The sequence below is a fragment of the Macaca fascicularis genome, chromosome 12 (genome assembly GCF_037993035.2).
Source record: "Macaca fascicularis isolate 582-1 chromosome 12, T2T-MFA8v1.1".
NCBI classification, from domain to species: domain Eukaryota; kingdom Metazoa; phylum Chordata; class Mammalia; order Primates; family Cercopithecidae; genus Macaca; species Macaca fascicularis.
The window spans coordinates 22,224,787-22,246,098 of NC_088386.1; the positions used below are offsets into that span (position 1 = coordinate 22,224,787).

The window sequence follows — 21,312 nt, forward strand, 5'->3', positions numbered from 1 at the left end:
GAAAGATGACAGTAGTGGGAGATTGAGCAGAGAGGGAGAATGGCATTTTCTGAATTGTCATTGCGCCACCATACCTTCTGGATGTGTTGGCAGCCCCTTCATTTCACAGATGCTTATTGCTAGTAAGTACTCTTGTAGCACACAAACTGAGTCACCACAATTGACATGGGAAAATGATGCTTGCTATTTATTTATAATACAACATGTTTTGACTAATGATTACAGAATATATTTTGAGACAACTTTCCACTTTGCTTAGGATATAAAATTTTTAATGCATCTTTCAATGGATATCTATTTTTAGGTCACCATTAGTTGCCTTGTACTAAGATGTCCACATATTCACAGATATATGGGGAGGCCCACAGATTTATTATTCTGCTCCATTGTCTTGTTGGTACCATATGACCAGTTAGCCTCATGTTTCCTAATTTGAGTGTGGGAAATGTCTTTAGAGACTAAATGGAATGCATGTAATCTTGTTTAGGGTCATTGTTCCTGGGTCTGAGTTTACTAGATGGAGAATTTCTTCAATGCCAGGTTTCCCAGGAGGAAAATGAGCCTATTTTAGTTCCATCAAATGCATCAGTTCACTGCTCTGGGTATCATCTGAAGAGCAAGGGGAGTTTGGGGGCCAGTATTGCATTTCATGTGAATTCTGGCTGAGTGCTGCCATCTTGTGGCTGGGCAAACCCTAAAGGCTACCAGTGACCTTGGAGCAACCTTACAAAAAGAAACCAGACATCGAGAACCCGTGTTCTCTACCTGCTTGGAAGAAAAAAAATTGACCATGAATCCCTAATAACAGTGCCATCCCTCCTTTCCTAGCTCTTGAATAAATAACTGCTCTCTTATTAAGACAGAGTCCTCTCTGTTTCTTTAAAGAGAAATAAATCCATTCTTGTTCTGGTTTTAGTAATTTTTGGACCAGCCTTTAGATAATCTTTTGAGCCAAGTTTTGAGAAGTTTGGAGAGGTAAGGCCTTAAAAATATGTATAGTATCCAAGGCCAGGAAAGAGGCAGAAAGTGGAGGCAGGTACTTCTGCCTCTGGGGCAGTGGCTTTCTAAGTGAGGTGTGCCAGCAGCATCCGCATCACCTGGAAACTTGTTAAAAATGCACGTTCTTGGCTCCCAGCCAGACCTGCTGAGTCAGAAACTCTAGAGGTGGAGCCCAGAAATATGTATTTTAAGATGATTCAGATGCACATTCAAGTTAGCAAACCCCTGTCTTGGGGGATAGAAGCCAACCCCAGGCAAATGTGAAGCGAAGACGCCAAGGTCCATTCTGTGCTCCATTATACTCATTGCTATTCTGTTCCCTTTTCCTGTGTTAGGAACTCAGTAAACCATACGTATTTACTGTATGAATACTATTGGTAAGCCACTGTATGGGGTGACATGGGGGGTTGGTCTGAGGAAGGGCCTGAGAATTTGCATTTCTAACAGTTTCTCAGGTGATGCTCCTGCTGCTGCTCCAGGAACCGTGTTTTGGGAACCCAGTGTTAGAGATAAGAGCAGCAGGCCCAGATGCCCATGTGGTTTTCAGATGGAGAGTGCAGTTCAGGCTTTTTGGGGGAATCCACGTGGCTATGAGCCTGCTTCTCAACCCTGCCTGCCTCCTACCAAGGGCACTGGGAGACATGTTTGTTTGAAGTGAACTCTAGTCCATTATAAAGAGATTAAAATCACATGCTGTGATTTTACCACCCAAAGATTAGGCAATTCAAAAGCCGGAGCAGACATGTGATGATTAAAAGGCCTTGCAGAAAATTGTCAATAGCTTTGGAGATTTCATCCGTACATTAAAAGACCCGTTTCGTGTTCTATTGGATCAATATGGCCTGAATGTTAGCACATTCACTTCTTGTTCAATTTGCCATTTAAAAGTTTGGTTAGTCCAATGACTCTAAACAATTCCAATGCAAAGAATAAATAAGCAGAACAGCAAATCAAATGATTTGTGGACACAATTATGTAGTAAGAACTCCAGAGCTGGAAGCAGAACTCTAATCATAGATTAGAATACAAATGTTTGCTTGTACATCATATGCAGGCCCTACTATCTGCTGAATATAAATGGCTCCCTGATGGAACTTCTAGCCTGCGTCGGGTGGGAAGGTGAGAGCTGGGTTTTGCTTTGCAAAATCTTAAGTCTCACCGAGAGAATCAGGGAGGCAGACAATTGTAGTGGCAAATACTCAAAGCTTTGGAGTCAGGAAGTTATTTATTCTCTGGCTCTTGTTTTTATTATGTATTTTTTTTTTTTTTTTTTTGAGACACGGTCTTGCTGTGTCACCCATGCTAGAGTGAGTGGTGTGATCACAGCTCACTGCAGCCTTGACTTCCCGGGCTCCAGTAATCCTCCCACCCCAGCCTCCCAAGTAGCTGGGACTGCAAATGCACACCACCACATCTGGCTAATTTTTGTATTTTTTTTGTAAAGATGAGGTTTTGCCATGTTTCCCAGGCTGATCTCGAACTCCTGGCCTCAAGTGATCCGCCTGCCTCGGCCCCTCAAAGTGCTGGTGTTACAGGCATGAGCCGCTGTGCCCAGCCTGGATCTCATTTTTTAAAATCTGTAAATCTGGGACAATGCAACCTACTGCATGGGGTGGTTTTAGGGGTCAAGTGAAAATGGCAGGCAAGGCACAGAGTAGATGCTCGATATATAGCAGTTTTTTGTTGTTGTTGTTTGTTTGTTTGTTTTTGAGATGGAGTTTTGCTCTTGTTGCCCAGGTTGGAGTGCAGTGGCATGATCTCGGCTCACCACAGCCTCTGCATCCCAGGTTCAAGCGATTCTCCTGCCTCAGCCTCCCGAGTAGCTGGGATTATAAGCATGCACCACCATGCATGGCTAATTTTTGCATTTTTAGTAAAGACAGGGTTTCTCCATATTGGTCAGGCTGGTCTCGAACTCCTGACCTCAGGTAATCCTCCCGTCTCGGCCTCCCAAAGTGCTGTGATTACGGGCATGAGCTACCGTGTCTGCCCCCCTGTGGCAGCTATTCTTAAGCCTCCAGCTTCAGAGGGCTGGGGCCAGGAGAGGTTAAGAGGTGAACATCCATATTTACAGCCTTCATGTTTGGGGCCTTCTTCTCCCTCCTAAGGTTGTTCTGTGTTAAAATGCAAGTACATGCGCCCCTGATGGGGTGACTCCCAGGCTATAACATTTTTACTGCAGAATTGACAGATTTGGCTGAAATAAGATGTGCTTGAATTGTAAAGGATGCCCCATATTTGGGGTAGGTGGTGCGCTAGTCACAGTCAATGTGCTTGTCAGATGCATCCCCCTAGAAAACCAGCTGAGTTTGGTGTGAAGATAATTGGGAGGAGGAGAGTTTGGGCTCAGGGAGGAAAGGCCTGGTGGGGGGCCTGCTGTGGATGGGAAAGCAAGAAAGAAGGGGCGTGGAGAAAAGTAGGGAGGCAGGTGTGAGGGTGCTAGAGGCTGAATTTGTTACTTCCTGAAGTTGGGTCCCTCTGGGTGAAATGCCTTTCAGTGACCAGGGGCCACTGTCCCACCATGTGGCTCCATTGCTCAAGCAGCATCCAGTGGAATAAGTGAGAATCTGGGAGCAGAAAAAAATCATCCAGCAGCCATGTGATGAGTATGTAGGGGAGAGTTGAGGCTATGTGGTCAGCTTCAGTCTCGAGTTAGAATCAGATCTGTGACTTCAGGCAGAGTGGCCTTGAGCTGGTTATGCAACTAATTTGTGACTTAGGCCTTCTGGTAAACTGGGCTTCATAATATACTTGTCTCACAGGGCTGGTGTGAGGATCGGCAGGAGTCATGTGAGCACTTCGCAGAGTCCAGCAAGCACTAAAATAGCAACTAGTGTCATGACAAAGCGTTACGCTCTGGATGCCCTTGACTGGGCTTTTAGCTGTGTGACCTGCAAAGTCACCTGCTCTTTCTGAGACTCAGTTGCTTCAACCCTTTAAACACAGAAACAAGCACAGCAGACCACAGGGCAGGTATGGATCTGAATGGGTACAGACAAAGTCATTCATTGCAGGACCGAGTAGGAGGCAGGGTGCTAGGATTGGTGGGTTTAGGGAGGTCTGGGAGGGCACTGGACCTCAAGAGAAGTTTGTTTGGAAAGAAATGGGTCTTCCGTTTTGACTGAGAGGAAATGGGGAGGGGATGTGGTGCAGCATCAAAGGCAGGGTCTGCTGATGAAACTTGGTGGTGGTGTTTCTCAAACAGAAATAGGCCATTCTCACCCTCTGTGACACTCAGACTTCAGAGTTTCGGCCTGGGTGGTGTTTGCACCTGTCGCTGATGACCTCACTTGACTTTGAGTTAAGCTGCCCAGGCAGCCACAGCAACTGTGCCCTGGAAGGCAGCCCCGCCATCAGACAGACCTGTTTTTCACATATTCCTGATTTTCATGTAGTAGTTCACTGAACATTTACTGCACACCTACTATATGCTAGGGGAGAGGGATTCAGCAGTGAATAAAACAGTGGCAGGTCTTGTTCTCAAAGACTTTTCAGTCTTGCCGGAGATAGAGGCAATAGAGAAATAATAGCCTACGTGCATGTATAATTAAGATTTTTGCTGTGAAGTTAAAGTTCAGAATGCTATGAGATTGTACAATGGGGCAAAACCTAATTTAGATTGGGAGACCAGCAGGATAAATGAAACGGGAATGGAGTTCAGATGAGAGACGAAATAACACCGGACTGAAGTGGAGACATGCTTTCTTTTTTCCTCAAATACCTCCCTTCACATGCAGGCATAGACCACTGGAAAAGTAGTTGCCCTGCTTCCTGATATTCCTGTCCTCTAAATACACACACTTGGTGCATCCCCTCCATTCATTTCCACCCCCGTCAATCATTCTTGCCTGTATAAATTTCAACTTTAGGCACAGCCCTGGCCTCACTTCTTCTATAAATCCTGCTTCACTCTTTGGTTCTCCAAGTTCTCGCTTCCTTTAGGCTTTTTTTTTTTTTTTCAGGGTGGTCTGGACTGCTCTTTCAACCTGATTCCATTTGCCCATGTGGCATGTTGTTTTGTTAATCCCATGGCCATATGTACGCTGGCATGTCTATAGTACATTTGTGCAAACGGATGACACGTATTTCCTCAACCAGAATACTGAGGAGGTCATGCAAATGAGCCATGATAGATCTTATCCTTCAGCCTGCCTCCCTTGAATGAGTTAAAACTGAGACACAGAGAAGTTAAAGGGGTCCTGGATGAGAGTCTCGGATTATGATCATGTCTTGTGATTTTATCCTTATATCTCTTCAGGGCATTTGTTCCAGAGTCAGAATGCAATAGGTGTTTTCTCTTTGTTTATTCCTCGAGTTGGTCCATGTTCTTCCATTACTCATTTCAAGCAGTAGCTGTAGCGTCTGGTATTATTTAGCTCCTTTGTGTGACTTGATTATCTTATCTGTCAAATGGGTATAGTAATTCAAATTAACAAGCATTTATTCAATACTTACTGTATGTCAAGGACTTTGCAAAGCTTTGGTGGTGGGGGTGGGTGCTGCTATAAGCCTGTTAAGATAGATCTGTGCTCTTGCCTTAAGGAAACACACAGTGGTAGAACTTGGTAAAGGAATAATTACACCACAGCAAAAACGTCTATAATAAAGGAATATGCAACATATGGGAACACGGAACAGAGTATTGCCTGGGATAAGTGGAAAAGCTCATTAACACCTTCTCTACTTACCTTAAGTTTGCATTATGAGATTCTAATGAGATCTTGCAGTGAAAGTGTGATGAAAAATGGAAAGGATTGTGCATGAAAACTACTAACCAAATGGATGGCATTGTGATATGGGAGACTTTGGAGAGAGGTGAAAGAAGAAAGTGGTGGCTGCGACAAGAGGGTTGGACAGCATCTGTTCTGATGAACCAGTAAGTTTTACACAGATAAAATTCAGATGCATGGCTATAGACCATTTGAGCTACTGCTGCCCCAGCTTTAAGACTTTGGCCACAGGAATTACATTACATTAACATAGGTGAAATCTCTGTGACCTGGAGTATTTGTCACCAGTATCCTCCCATTGGAAGAAGATGATTGGGAAGACTGGAGTTAGATGAGTGGATGGAATTCTAGTGGGAGTGGGCCTTTGGAATGGGAAGCCCGTAGCTGTGACCATCTTGTCAGAACTAGGAGCCCTGACGGGCTGGTGAGAGTCACATTTCTCCCCTTGTCTCCTGCGCCTGTAATCATGGAGATCTGAATAGTGTGTTGTTTTGAAATAAGTGGTTTGCAAACATGAGCAGCTGTCATAATAATGAAAGCACAACATTCAGAAAATTACTCTTCGGTTAGGATTGACAATAGTTTGGGTCAAAGGACATTGCCCAAAGCAAAATAATTATGTGTGGTGCAAGTCTGACATCATCCCGGGAGGCATTCTTTAAAAACCAAAAACAAAAAACCCATTTGTGTACCTCCCTTGACTCTTGGTTCTGCCCCATCTCCAGAGCCACATCCAACCTGGCCCTGAGAGTAGGAGAGAAAAGTGACAACAGGGCACTCTCTGCTGGTGAGGCAGACCCACTACAGCTCATTGCCGGAGTCGCTGCCTCCGAGCGAGTAAATCTCAGGACATCTATAAGAACTGTTTTTCACGTCCCAAGATGTGGAGGGACATCTTCTGCTTGTTGAGAAAACATTCTGAGGAGCTTGCTGGGCTCTGTGGCAATAAAACAGGCAAGTACCGTGTAGCCTTCCATAAATGGCTCATTATTGGAGTGAAAATGAAGCAAGAATAGCCCCAGTGTAAATCACTGTGACAAACGAATAACTAAACCAGCACGAAGGCTCTCTGTCTTATACAACTGTCTCTCCTCCTCCTCTGCTTCCTCCACTTAGCTAACATTAACCAGCAAGGGGTATTCTTTCTTTGAAGTTGAATCTATGTTACACTTTGGAAACAGCAGTAATTGTGGTACCCCCAAACCATTAGTGGGGTCTCCTCTTTGTGGCTCTGTGAGCCTTCAGGAAGTATAGATGGAAAGAGGAAGGCTAGAAAGGACATAATTCAAATAACCTGTTGTCCTCTCACCCTAGGAGGGATGCCTTTGCTACTGACCAATACACAGATGTTGCAGTGGCTGTTAGCATTAAGTCCCTATGCGACAAAGGGCTGTGATCTGAGTCCATGACTAGAACTGTCCTCTGCTCAATTTTATGGCAGTACTGCATGATACCTTAACTGTAATAAAAATGAAGGGAGGTCCACACGAACAAGAACACCTCACTGCTGCCTGGATTTATTTATCTTTGATTAAAGCCGACTTGAGATACTCAAAGGCAGCTGGAGATGGCTCCATTGGAAATTCAGCAGGACAGAATTTCCTAGCCTGTGCCTGGACATCCTTGCTTACCTATAGGATCATCTTGGGCCAATCATTTGCCTATGTCATGATGCAAAATACCAGGTTAGAAAATGGAGTATCTGGCACCCCCCATTTTGCAAATAACAGGAGCAGGCCTGTGATTACTACAGAAGTTCAAAGCAATGAGTACTGGATGGATCACAGGTTGAGACTGTGGTGGGAGGGTTTTGCATGCGTGTGCTTTAGCTACTAGATTCTTTTCACCTAGTGATTCCCTCAAAACCATTCTCTGGTTATGGCAAAGAATGTATAGTGGCCAATAGTGCATTACTCTCACATAAGGTCTGCTGCCACCACCCCTATATCCTTTGAGCAACTTTGGGTGAGCTGGAGAGAAGGACAGGGAAGAAGGAATAGAACTATTTCTGATGGTGGAGTCTCTCTGCAGGAAAAACATGCTCAGGCAGTTCCTGGGCCCCAGAGGATGCAGAATCTGGCACCACCTTACTTTAAGCAGAGCGTACAGTATATTTTTCTTCATAGATAGCCTGTAAAACTCAGCCACTAGCCTTATTTTGCTCAGGGCTAGTGACTCATTTGGGGCAGTGAAATGGGAGTGAATCTCACGGACAGATGGTGACCTCGTGTTCGGAGGACACCCTAGAGGGAATCAATCAGACCAGCATTTTTCACTTTTTTTTTTTTTTTTGCAACTAATCCAATGCATGTATTTTGAACATTTAAGTAAATTGCATAGTGCACACTTTTAACTAAAACATGCAAACCCAATGTCAGTAGTTATCACATCATCACAAGCAACTTTTGTAACCAATTCAGTCTTCCTTTCTTTCTTTCTTTCTTTCCTTCTTTCTTTCTTTTCTTTCTTTCTTTTCTTTTTCTTTCTTTCTTCCTTCCTTCCTTCCCCCCTTCCCTCCTTCCTTCTCTTCCCTTCTCTTTCCTTCTTTCTCTTTCTTCCTTTCCTTCCTTCCCTCCCTCCTTCCCTCCCTCCCTTCCTTCCTTTCTTCCTTCCTCTCTTTCTCTCTCTTTCCCTCTTTCAGAGTCTCGCTACGTTGCCCAGTCTGGAGTAAAGTGGCACAATCTCAGCTCACTGCAACCTCCACCTCCTGGGTTCAAGTGATTCTCATGCCTCAGCCTCCTGAGTAGCTGTGACTACAGGCGTGTGGCACTACACCTGGCTAATTTTTGTATTTTTGGTAGAGATGGGGTTTTGCCATGTTGGCCAAGCTGGTCTGGAACTCCTGGCCTCAAGTGATCTGCCCACCTTGGCCTCCCAAAGTGCTGGGATTACAGGTACGAGCTACTGCGTCTGGCCCAACCTGATTTTTAATATTTTAATGTTCAGATAGCTCCTGCCCAATAGATACTGCAAATCAACATGTGAGAATACTTGTTTATAACTTAAAGATTTCCTGAAACCATCAACGGGAAACTTAAGGACATGACCTGTCAGGAGCATACTGATCCTCAAGGGGATTTTCCCACTGCTCAAGTGATTCTCCTGCCTTGGCCTCCCACAGTGCTGGGATTACAGGGGTGAGTCACTACACCTGGCCCCAATTGCTCTTTTGAGGAACATTCTATCACCATCAAGAATTTTCCCCATAAATCCTCAGGAAAATCACTTATTGAAAATGTTCCTTGGTCAGTGCCCATCTCTTGGTCAATGTCCATGAATGGGTGGGGGACTTGGGCAGGTTACATTGACCAAGTTGGCATATGCATAACCTGTCCTAGATACTTGATTATGTCTAGGCATTAGACCACTAGGTAAAGTTGCTAGGCTGCTCCAAATGACACAGCTACCTTTGGCTCTCCCATAGAGATCTCCCTGTTGTGTCGGTTACTCATGTTGAGAGTTCTGAATGCTGCCATTCAGCGGGGCACCTGGTCTACACCCAGACTAACTCATGGGACTTATTCGATGGAGAACTGTAAAATTGTCTGCTATGATCAGCAATCAAAGTTGTTTTTCTGATGTCAAAATTTTAAGTCAACAGAACATTCAAAATTGCTCCTCTAAGTTTGTAAGAGACTAGGTCCAGAATGAGAGTCCAGGGCTGAATGTACAGGTGATCTGACACCAACTCATCTAAGAAAGCCCAAGGTTTCAGCTCTGAAGGGTGAAGCACAGATTTGTCACCTCGCCAAACCTCTGCTCTTACTTGGACATATCATTGGTTCATTTAACAAATAAGTGTTGTTGGTGGTGGGCAACTGTAATCCCAGCTACTTGGGAGGCTGAGGCAGGAGAATCACTTGAACCTGGGAGGCGGAGGTTGCAGTGAGCTGAGATTGCACCACTGCATTCCAGCCTGGTGACAGGTAAGACTCTGTCTCAGAATGAATGAATAAATAAATAAATGTTGAGCACCTACTACATGTCAGACAGTGGGAATGCAAGAGTTATTTATCTTCTCAGATATTTTGTTTTAAATGTTTATTAAAGTAATGGAGGTAGTCCAGAAGAACTTGGGATGGGAAGCTGCAGTCTCTTGCCTTGTCAGTACCCCTCCCTAGCCCCTGCTTCAACCTGTTTATGATTTAATTCTTCTGGTGGTTATCTCCGTACAATATGTTCTATTTCTTGGTTTATGAATGTTAGATAGTATTTTTAACTCCCACTATGAAAAATGAGAATTTAACCCATTTATACTATGTTCACCTAACCTCACCTCTCTTCTCTCTCCTTTCCTTCAGTCTTTGATGATGATGATTGAATCAGAATGTTGAATATGCACCCCTCCCCCAGACTGCCATCACTGGAAGCTGCAAAGTTGAAAACAACAGGTGGCAGTGACAGATATCCTCACATTCTAAAGAGAGGCGCCAGACTCTCTACATGCAGGACTTGCTAAAAGAACATCCCCGTGGAATCCAGCCCATTACCACTTCCACGTGATAGGTGAGAGAAGGGACGAGTTGGGGAGAGATGGGAGAGTAAGAATTTCTTTTGGAGTGGGAGTTATTGGGTTCTTCCTACCTACCTTAAACCAAGAGAGAAGGGTCTTTAAGATTGCCTCTCAGGAAAATGGTGGTCTTTGCCAGAAGGAGATTGGCGCATGTTTCTCCTTTAGGTACCACATCCCTGGGATGTCTTTTTCATGAATGATGCTTGTGGTTTTCTCTGAGGTCTTGGATTCTGGATCTATGATTCCTATTTCACCTTTCTTTTGTAAGATGACAACTGATTTAGACTCCTTGCCTGAGATGTACACAGTAACCTGATTTCTCATCCATAATATGGAACCATAGCTGCCAGTACATGTATCACGTCCCCTGACGACCTTTGCTTTATAAGTTTAGGTAGGCTATGCCAGATCTCTGGGGATGAGGGGTACCAGGCTTTTCCTCAACCCCAATAACTCATTCTCAAATTCTTCTCCAATCAAAATGATATCCCCTTTTCCTCTGTCACTCCCTCACCCTTACTAAGCCATGCTTACTAGTCTCTCCACTGTTGATTCTTTCCCCAGTCCAAGGAAGGCCAAGAACATTTTCTCTCTGGTTCCAATTTGATCAGTAGTTGGTAGTGGGTGCCATAACATTATGAAGAATTAGATTTTTATAGGGGACACACTATGGCTATTCCCCACATCCACTCCAGTCCAGATGGATGAGTCTATCATCTCCTTCCTTGGGGCAGTGACTAACTGAGAAAAGGGCAACCAACCTGACTCTGAACACTGAGTTGTGAGGAGAAGCCTGCTGGTGGTTTCTGGGAAAGGTCAGTTTTCTCCTCTAGGTAGGGAAAGATGATCTCTCTGGACTTTGTCGTCCTGGATATGATTTCTGCTGTAGCCATCTTTCAGTCAGGTTAAAGATGAAGCCAATTTTGAGGATGAAACAAGAGACAGATGGAGAGAAACTAGGCCCTTGATGACTTAATTTAGCCCCCAAATCAACAAACCCTAAAGTTCACTCTTCTTCTGACCTTCCTAAATTCCTGTTACGTGAGACAATGCATTTCCATATTGTTTAACCCAGTTTGAGTCAAGGTTTCTGTTATGTGCAGCTGAAGTCAAACTAACGGATATAATTTCCCAAGTCATGTCTGGAATTGGTGTGAAAGGGTGCTATGATCCATTAGCTATGTCTGTCAAAGGTGGGGATTTCAACCTTTGCCAGCCTGTGCTCTTTAGCTCCTTATTTGCATCTTGCACAGGGGTTCTTTACGGGGTTTGTTTTGCTTTCATTACTACCCAGATTAGTACTTTTAATGTGCAGACAGTGGTTATAACATAAAATACCCTTATTTGTATGTCTCAGTCTGTGCTTCAGTTTCCTGAGCTGCCCAACCCATTCTGCACCTCATTTCTTCTGTTCTTTTTTACTCCCCTGGTTACTAAAGTGTTGTTTATTCCATTCTTATGACTTTCTCACTTGCCTGATGTTGAGATTTAAAAATTCACCTGGAGACAGATCAGGAACACAGCACACTGCAGCCTGCTTGAAGCATCACCCATCAGATGGGTGGTGCTGACGATATCTTATATGAGGCTGATCTGGCTGCTGTACCTGTGACCCCATCAATTGCTAGGGCTGAGCTGGCTGATCCAAAGGGCTAGCATCTCCTTCATCTGATCCTCACTGAGCTGTGGACAACCCTCTAAAAGCTGAATGCTCTGTTAAAAAGGATGCCCTTCCCAGACTGAAAGAGCTGTTCTTCAAAGGTATTCAGGTGCTATGCTGATGATGTGAAGAAACACAGCTTTTGGCTCTTCTGCTGACATTGTTCTGTGAGCTTTTCTTAATTTCTGGAGTGCTGAATGCATTATCTAGGTCTATAAACAAGAATAATAAAAGGAAACAATGGGGCTGCCATTTCCCAGCTCTCATCTTTTGTTTTTTTTTTAACTTGGAAACAAGCCGCAGGGTCTGAAATCCAGTGTTCCTTGTAAATTCTGCTGAGAATAAAAATGGACAGTGCACACAGGTGTGGCTTGTGGAAGAGTTCATGGAACCCTCAGCAGTAGACTTTTTTTTCTGTTTGCTAATTGACTAAAAAATATGTATGTATTGCAAAGCTCATGTATTGATCAAGAGAAGAGTGAAAAGGATAGCTTCTCTAATTAAAACCGATCGGAGCTGTGAAAGTTTAATTAATTGGATGCATGTCACTTCATTTCCATGTTATGTTGTGCACAGTGCTCTGTTTTCATAATTACCGCGTTGTGTCGGGGTGGCGGGTGTCTCTCTAATTAACAGTCTGAGGGAAACGTGATGTATGGTCCTGCTGAGCAGACAGAGTGGGTGGAAAGAGAAGACCCAGCCAGAATCCACCGACTCTGTCCCTGTGGCCTGATTCTCAACCATTTCCATCACCCTTTGTTCAGTAAATGAGGTTGTGGTGGATCTTCCCAGAGACTGCTGTTTGTTTGTTTCTCAGGTTTCTCCATCAGGAGACAGGGAGGCTGGATGACACTTTCAGGGATTGAAAGGTGAAATTCCCAGTGGTTGAGAACCATTCCAACAGCTTTCTTTTACAACCCCCAATATTCACTGCGTTCACTCCTCACTTGGCAACCAACACTTGCCCACCTAGCCACAACAGACCTTTACTGAGTGTCTGCTCCGTGCAATGTATGGTGATGGGTGGGCTGACTTTGAGTTCAGATTGCAGTTCCTTACTAGACATGCAGCCTTGGGAAACTTTCCTGAGTTCTTTGTGCCCCAGTCTTCTAATTTTTAACATAGGAATACTAAGACCTTCCTAGTAAAGATGCTGGGCAAATTACATGAAATAACAAATAGTGTGCTTAGTGCACAGTTTTATCACCCTGGATTTATTAAATAATCCTTTCATTTCCCTGTGTAGTTATTTAAAAAAAAATACTGAGTTGAATGATCCTATTGTAGACTGTAACTCCTAACTGGCCTCACTTCCGTGACCACCCTCTTAAATCCATACTCCACTTTGGAAATAGGATTCTTTTTTCTAAAATGAAAATTGATTATATGAATGCCTCGGTGAGGCACTTGCCTGGATGATGTTTCACCTCTGTAGCACGGGAATTCTACCCCCTGCACCAGCTGGCCCCTGTGGCCACACCTCCACTAGCCCTTCTTTTCACAGCCTTCCCAGAGCTGCCCAAACCCACAAATCTCCCTCACACCTGAGCATAACATGCATTTCTCTCTTCTGCCCAGAAGACACCTTTTCTCCTAAAAGCAAAAGTCCCACAAATTATTTTCATATTCAGCTCAAATACCTTTTCAATGAAATTATCTGTGCTCCTGCCCTATCCCCTCCACCCCGCTTCCCCTGCCCCAGCACTGTTTTCTTGTTTGGAGTCTCTTCCTGTCTAGACAGGAAGTTCCTATAGGCAGGGACAGGAAGTCTTTATAGGTAGGGCTGTGTCTCTGTTGTTTTTGGGTCTCAGTGCCTGGCAAGCATATGGGATGAAGCAGCCTTTTAATAAATGATTGTTGAATGATGGATAGAAAGAACAAAAGTTGTCTTCATATGGAACTCCTATTAAATATCTGACTTCCCACAAGACTTTTGGCTCCATACGGGCAGGAAACACATCTGTCTTGTTCCGTATTGTCATGTCCCTGTTTGCCCGGTACATAGTAGGTACTCCGTAAAGAAAACTGGCACATCATGTGGTCTGTATGCTTTATAGGTTTGTTGTGAGGGCAAATTGATAATGAATATAAAAGGTTTAAAGTTTAAAAAGGTTGGAAAAATACTGTAAGGTTGTTTAATAGAACAATAATGTCAACAAAAAGAGTCAAGCCCTGTAAAATATTTGAAGATATTTATTCTGAGCCAAATGTGAGTTACTATGGCCCATGACACAGCCCTCAGGGGACTCCAAGAATATGTGCCCAAGGTGGTCACGGGGCAGCTTGGTTTTATACATTTTAGGGAAACATGAGACATCAATCAAATACATTTAAGATACACATTGGAGCCCTGCGCAGTGGCTCACGCCTGTAATCCCAGCACTTTGGGAGGCCCAGGCGGGCGGATCACAAGGTCAGGAGATCAAGACCAGCCTGGCTAACACGGTGAGACTCCGTCTTTACTAAAAATACAAAAAATTAGCCGGGTGAGGTGGTCGGTGCTGGTAGTCCCAGCTACTTAGGAGGTTGAGGCAGGAGAATGGCATATATGTGTGTGTGTATATATATATATATATATGTATATATATATCTCCACACATTGGTTCAGTCCAGAAAGGCAGGACAAGGTCGGGGGGATGCTTCTAGGTTATAGGTAGATTTAAAAATTTGCTTTCAGCAATTGGCTGAAAAAGTTCTTATCAGTAGAAAGGAATGTCTGGGTTATAAGGGATTGTGGAGACCAAAGTTGTATCATGCAAATGAAGCCTCCAGGTAGCAGGCTTCAGAGAGAAAAGATAACAAATATTTCTTATAAGACTTGAGGTCTCTGTTGATGTTTACTGCTAGTCAACTTTTCCTGAATTCCAAAAGGGAGGAGGGCATAATGAGGTGTGTCTGACTCTCCCTTCCTGTCATGGCCTGAACCAGTGAAACAGTCTTTCAGGTTAACTTGAGAGTGCCCAGACCAAGAGGAAGGAGTCTATTCAGATGACTATGGGGCTGGGTGGGGGTTGCTTAGAATTTTATTTTTGGTTTACAATAATTGCTAATGACATTTGGAAGGCGTGCTCTTTCTGTTTTGGAGTAGATCTCCTGAGTGTCAGTGACCTCTGAGTCCTTTTGCATGTTGTCATTACAACTGGGTGTGGTGTCTCTCCATAGAGAGGCTGCCCTCATAACCTTCAGAGAGGAATTCGGAAGCCTTTGTCAGCAATACTGCAACTGAGTCTCAACCTGTCCCTTTTTAAAAATTCGAGAACTCTCTGGATTTCCTAATATACTATTCTCCTACCTCAGTGACATGCACAATAAATAATGCATTCTGGAAATTTTAGAAAATCATTTTATTTCCAGACACTTGTCTGGAGTCAATCAATATTTATACTTATTCAAGGTTTTTTTTTAATTATTAAGAAAAGTTTTTTTTTTCTTCCTATGCTTGTTTGACCTTGTGTCAAATAACATCTTTTCTCCAGTGTAAAACCTCCAAAACAATGCCCAGCCATGAAGATTGTCAGCCACACCCCTTCTCACTAATGAGGAACTGCTGAGGGAAATAAGCCCTGATCCCATGTTTCATTTTGACTAGCTCTTCACACTTGACTCTAGTTCAGGAAATTGGACTACGGACTAGTCCAATTCCAGTGCAATTCTATCAGCAACATTTTTAGTACTGGGAGTGGGAGTTTATAAAAACCCAAGATGATTAAAAATAAGTTTGGCTTGAAATAACTAACTTGTTTCAGTGACCCCCTTTCTCCACACCAAAATTTAATATTAATTAAAACAATTCAGACCCTGCACCATTGGGTCTGAATGACACCAGGATACATCCCAGGTGTATCTTGATTCTGACAGAAAAGCACTGAAGGCTGACCTTGAGTTTGTCTGGGTGTGGAGTGTGGGGGTGAAGGCCCTGGAGTGTGAAGGTCTGGGTTCTAGGCTGCTTCTGCTGTTGGTTGGCCCTGTGACAGCGGCAGTCACTCAATTTTTCCGTGTTTCCGTTTCCTTGTCAGTCAAATGAAGATCCTGGCTCTGTAATTCTGGGTCGGTCTGCAGACAGCTAGTCCACAAGGATAATGACTGTATTCCTCCTTGTACCAGCACTGTGCTGGGTGCCAAGGACGTAACAATGAAGGAGACTCGCTGCCCCCAAGGTTCCAATGCAAGACATGTGTGTGCTTGGCTCTCAGTCTCCAAGCAGGGTGTGCTACAGTGATGGGTTTGGGGCCTAGGTCACCAGGTCAACCTTTACCTCCACACTGCATGAGTTTCCCTTTGCCTGGGCTCTTTCCCGTCAACTGACCTTACCCCAATGCAGATTGTAGGAGAACTTCTGAAAGCATTGGCTCTTGAAAGGTGAGGAAGCAAGCAGAGCTTAGCTCTCCGTCCTCCCTGAGAGGCCTTGACACTCCTTTTCTGCCTGGGACAGTGTTGGTTCCCTAGGGGCCACATGGGGAGGAAGTGGAAGCCAGTGCCTCAAAGAGCCCAGGCAATGTGGGCCTCCTCAAGTTATGGAACTAAGATAATGTGCTGTGCCCACTTAGAAAAGCAGCTTTTCTTGCTGAAAAAAAAAAAAAAATTCTGCTTTGCCTAATTAAAAATAAGTTTGGGTTGAAATAACTAATTTGATAGTTAGGTTAGTTAGTTAGCTGCTTCCTAACAGCAGTTAGGAAGTCCTCAAAGCACATTGGAGGAACAAAAAGTACAGGGGGTTGGGGGCAGAGAGGCTGGGAGGCCACATTCAGACACCGTCTATTACCCTAAGATAGTGGTTTTCAAATGTTATTGAGCACCAGGGCTTGTTCAAACAAAAACTAATTGTTTCTGATGCGATAGGTCCGGGCATAGCCTGAGAATGTGCCTTTCCCAGCTGATGCTGATTCTGCTTTGTGAATAGCTGTGCTAAGGGGAGCGGCTTGAAGGGATTGTGATCTTAATGTGTGAAATATTGTAACAACTAACATTTTCCATGGAATATTAATAAGCCATGACAAAAACCGTGGGTATGTATTGACTACAATAGAAAATTCTATGCCAGTGAGACTTTAGAATGGTGTTTGCCAAGTGTGATTTGCAAACCACCTTCATCAGAGTCACAGAGGGCCTTGCTACTCAAAATGTGGTTCCCAGACCAGCAACATGGACGTCAGCTGCATGTGTTAGAAATGCAGAATCTCAGGCCCCACTCCACACCTACTGTACCAGAACAGTGATTTTAACAAGATTTCTGTGTGGTTTCTAAGTTACAGGTTGAGAAGCATTGCTCCAGCGGTTTTTCAGATGTGTTTCCAGAAGTGGGTGTCTTTCAGGTTTGGGTTGGGGAGGTGAAATATATGATTGTTATAATCCAGAATCATTGCACACTAGCTCAGCCTAGATGTTAGCCTGGGTGTGACCCTGGGTGGGCAATGGCTCAAGCCTTCATAGAGCATCCATTCCTGGAAACAAATCCTACAGGAAGGTAGGGTGTTTCAATGTGCGTGTCATCTATTTTGACTGTATTTTTGAAGACCGATATGCAGTTGTTCTTCCTTAGCTTCTATGTGGCAGATAAAGCTTGTCATTTCTGGGAATAAGAGATCATGGCTAAAGTGGAGGAACAGGAAGAGGAGGAAGCACTCCATTCCAGGCTGCTTCTGCCATTGGTTGGTCCTGTGATACGGGAAGTCTCAATTTTTACATGTTTCAGTTTCTTTGTCAGTCAAATGGCTCTGTGAATTCTGGGTCAGCTAGTCCATATGAATAATGACTGTATTCCTCCATTATGTACAGCCTAATCAGAATTCTGTGTCTCATATTTCTTAGGGTATTGGGGGTGAATGAAATAAAAAAATGGCAGGGTCTTTGTGCACAAAACATCACTAATAGTATTTTTCCAGATGGTTTTATTTAAAACATTTAAACATTTAAAAGTGGTTTTATTGAGATAAATTCAAATACTACACAATTCATTGTTTAAAGTGTAGAGTTCAATTGTATTTACTATCTTCACAAAGTTGTGCAACCATCACCACAATCTAAGCTTGGAACATTTTTATCACCCTTGCCCCCTCAAAAAAAAAAAAAAAAAAAAAAAAAAAAAAAAAAAAAAAAAAAAAAAAAACCCTACCCACCATCACTCTCCTCCAACCAGCCCTGGGCAGTCACTGGTCTACTTTCTGTCTTTATAGATTTGCCTGTTCTGGATATTTCATATAAATAGAATCACACAATGTGGCCTTTTGTGACTGACTTCTTTCACTTAACGTACTATTTTCAAAGTTCATCCATGTTGTAGCCTGTATCAGTACTTCATTTTTTAAATGTGTGCTTTTTGATTCACCATCACTTGGTTCTTCTCTTTCATCATGATTCGTTCTTAGGCTCTTCCCTGTGGTAGTAAGAGATGCCTATAGCAGGTGCAGATCTTGCATTTTTTCAGCTTCATCTCTCATGGAAGAGCATGAAAATTCCTTATTCTAAAGTCTCGTTGTGACTTGTTAGGCCTGATCATGTCATATGTTCAACCCTGGACCAATCTCTGTAGCCAAATCTCCTAGAGTGGAGATTTGATGCACTGGTTGACCTGGATGTATTGTTTTTTGTTTTTTTTTTAAAATTATACTTTAAGTTCTAGGGTATATGTGCATAACGTGCAGGTCTGTTACATATGTATACTTGTGCCATGTTGGTGTGCTACACCCATCAACTCGTCAGCACCCATCAACTCGTCATTTACATCAGGTATAACTCCCAGAGCAATCCCTCCCCCATCCCCCCTCACCGTGATAGGCCCCAGTGTGTGATATTCCCCTTCCCGAGTCCAGGTGATCTCATTGTTCATTTCCCACCTATGAGTGAGAACATGCGGTGTTTGGGTTTCTGTTCTTGCAATAGTTTGCTGAGAATGATGGTTTCCAGCTGCATCCATGTCCCTACAAAGGACACAAACTCATCCTTTTTTATGGCTGTATAGTATTCCATGGTGTATATGTGCCACATTTTCTTAATCCAGTCTGTCACTGATGGACATTTGGGTTGCTTCCAAGTCTTTGCTATTGTGAATAGTGCCGCAATAAACATACATGTGCATGTGTCTTTATAGCAGCATGATTTATAATCCTTTGGGTATATACCCAATAATGGGATGGCTGGGTCATATGGTACTTCTAGTTCTAGATCCTTGAGGAATCACCATACTGTTTTCCATAATGGTTGACCTAGTTTACAATCCCACCAACAGTGTAAAAGTGTTCCTATTTCTCCACATCCTCTCCAGCACCTGTTGTTTCCTGACTTTTTAATGATCGCCATTCTAACTGGTGTGAGATGGTATCTCATTGTGGTTTTGATTTGCATTTCTCTGATGGCCAGTGATGATGAGCATTTTTTCATGTGTCTGTTGGCTGTATGAATGTCCTCTTTTGAGAAATGTCTATTCATATCCTTTGCCCACTTTTTGATGGAGTTGTTTGTTTTTTTCTTATAAATTTGTTTGAGTTCTTTGTAGGTTCTGGATATTAGCCCTTTGATGAGTAGATTGCAAAAATTTTCTCCCATTCTGTAGGTTGCCTGTTCACTCTGATGGTAGTTTCTTTTGCTGTGCAGAAGCTCTTTAGTTTAATTAGATCTCATTTGTGAATTTTGGCTTTTGTTGCCATTGCTTTTGGTGTTTTAGACATGAAGTCCTTGCCCATGCCTATGTCCTGAATGGTATTACCTAGGTTTTCTTCTAGGATTTTTATGGTATTAGGTCTAACATTTAAGTCTCTAATCCATCTTGAATTAATTTTCGTATAAAGAGTAAGGAAAGGATCCAGTTTAAGCTTTCTACTTATGGCTAGCCAATTATCCCAGCACCATTTATTAAATAGGGAATCCTTTCCCCATTTCTTGTTTTTCTCAGGTTTATCAAAGATCAGATGGCTGTAGATGTGTGGTATTATTTCTGAGGACTCTGTTCTGTTCCATTGCTCTATATCTCTGTTTTGGTACCAGTACCATGCTGTTTTGGTTACTGTAGCCTTGTAGTATAGTTTGAAGTCAGGAAGCGTGATGCCTCCAGCTTTGTTCTTTTGGCTTAGGATTTTCTTGGAGATGCAGGCTCTTTTTTGGTTCCATATGAACTTTAAAGCAGTTTTTTCCAATTCTGTGAAGAAACTCATTGGTAGCTTGATGGGGATGGCATTGAATCTATAAATTACCTTGGGCAGTATGGCCATTTTCACGATATTGATTCTTCCTATCCATGAGCATGGTATGTTCTTCCATTTGTTTATGTCCTCTTTTATTTCACTGAGCAGTGGTTTGTAGTTCTCCTTGAAGAGGTCCTTTACATCCCTTGTAAGTTGGATTCCTAGGTATTTTATTCTCTTTGAAGCAATTGTGAATGGAAGTTCATTCATGATTTGGCTCTCTGTTTGTCTGTTACTGGTGTATAAGAATGCTTGTGATTTTTGCACATTAATTTTGTATCCTGAGACTTTGCTGAAGTTGCTTATCAGCTTAAGGAGATTTTTGGCTGAGACAATGGGGTTTTCTAAATATACAATCATGTCATCTGCAAAGAGGGACAATTTGACTTCTTCTTTTCCTAACTGAATACCCTTTATTTCTTTCTCTTGCTTGATTGCCCTAGCCAGAACTTCCAACACTATGTTGAATAAGAGTGGTGAGAGAGGGCATCCCTGTCTTGTGCCAGTTTTCAAAGGGAATTTTTCCAGTTTTTGCCCATTCAGTATGATATTGGCTGTGGGTTTGTCATAAATAGCTCTTATTATTTTGAGATCCGTTCCATCAATACTGAATTTATTGAGGGTTTTTAGCATGAAGGGCTGTTGAATTTTGTCAAAGGCCTTTTCTGCATCTATTGAGATAATCATGTGGTTTTTGTCTTTGGTTATGTTTATATGCTGGATTACGTTTATTGATTTGCGAATGTTGAACCAGCCTTGCATCCCAGGGATGAAGCCAACTTGATCATGGTGGATAAGCTTTTTGATGTGCTGCTGGATCCGGTTTGCCAGTATTTTATTGAGGATTTTTTCATTGATGTTCATCAGGGATATTGGTCTAAAATTCTCTTTTTTTGTTGTGTCTCTGCCAGGCTTTGGTATCAGGATGATGTTGGCCTCATAAAATGAGTGAGGGAGGATTCCCTCTTTCTCTATTGATTGGAATAGTTTCAGAAGGAATGGTACCATCTCCTCCTTGTACCTCTGGTAGAATTCAGCTGTGAATCCATCTGGTCCTGGACTTTTTTTGGTTGGTAGGCTATTAATTATTGCCTCAATTTCAGAGCCTGCTATTGGTCTATTCAGGGCTTCAGCTTCTTCCTGGTTTAGTCTTGGGAGAGTGTAAGTGTCCAGGAAATTATCCATTTCTTCTAGATTTTCTAGTTTATTTGCGTAGAGGTGTTTATAGTATTC

General features: G+C 43.0%; 1 long non-coding RNA gene across 1 annotated transcript in view; it reads left to right on the plus strand.

Annotated features, from left to right (window-relative positions):
- Positions 1-21,312, plus strand: part of LOC135966420 (uncharacterized) — a 55,224-nt gene that overhangs the window by 24,577 nt on the left and 9,335 nt on the right. Inside the window, exon 2 of the long non-coding RNA XR_010579743.1 lies at positions 10,031-10,235. This is a non-coding gene — a long non-coding RNA (uncharacterized lncRNA). The remainder of the gene's footprint in view (positions 1-10,030; positions 10,236-21,312) is intronic.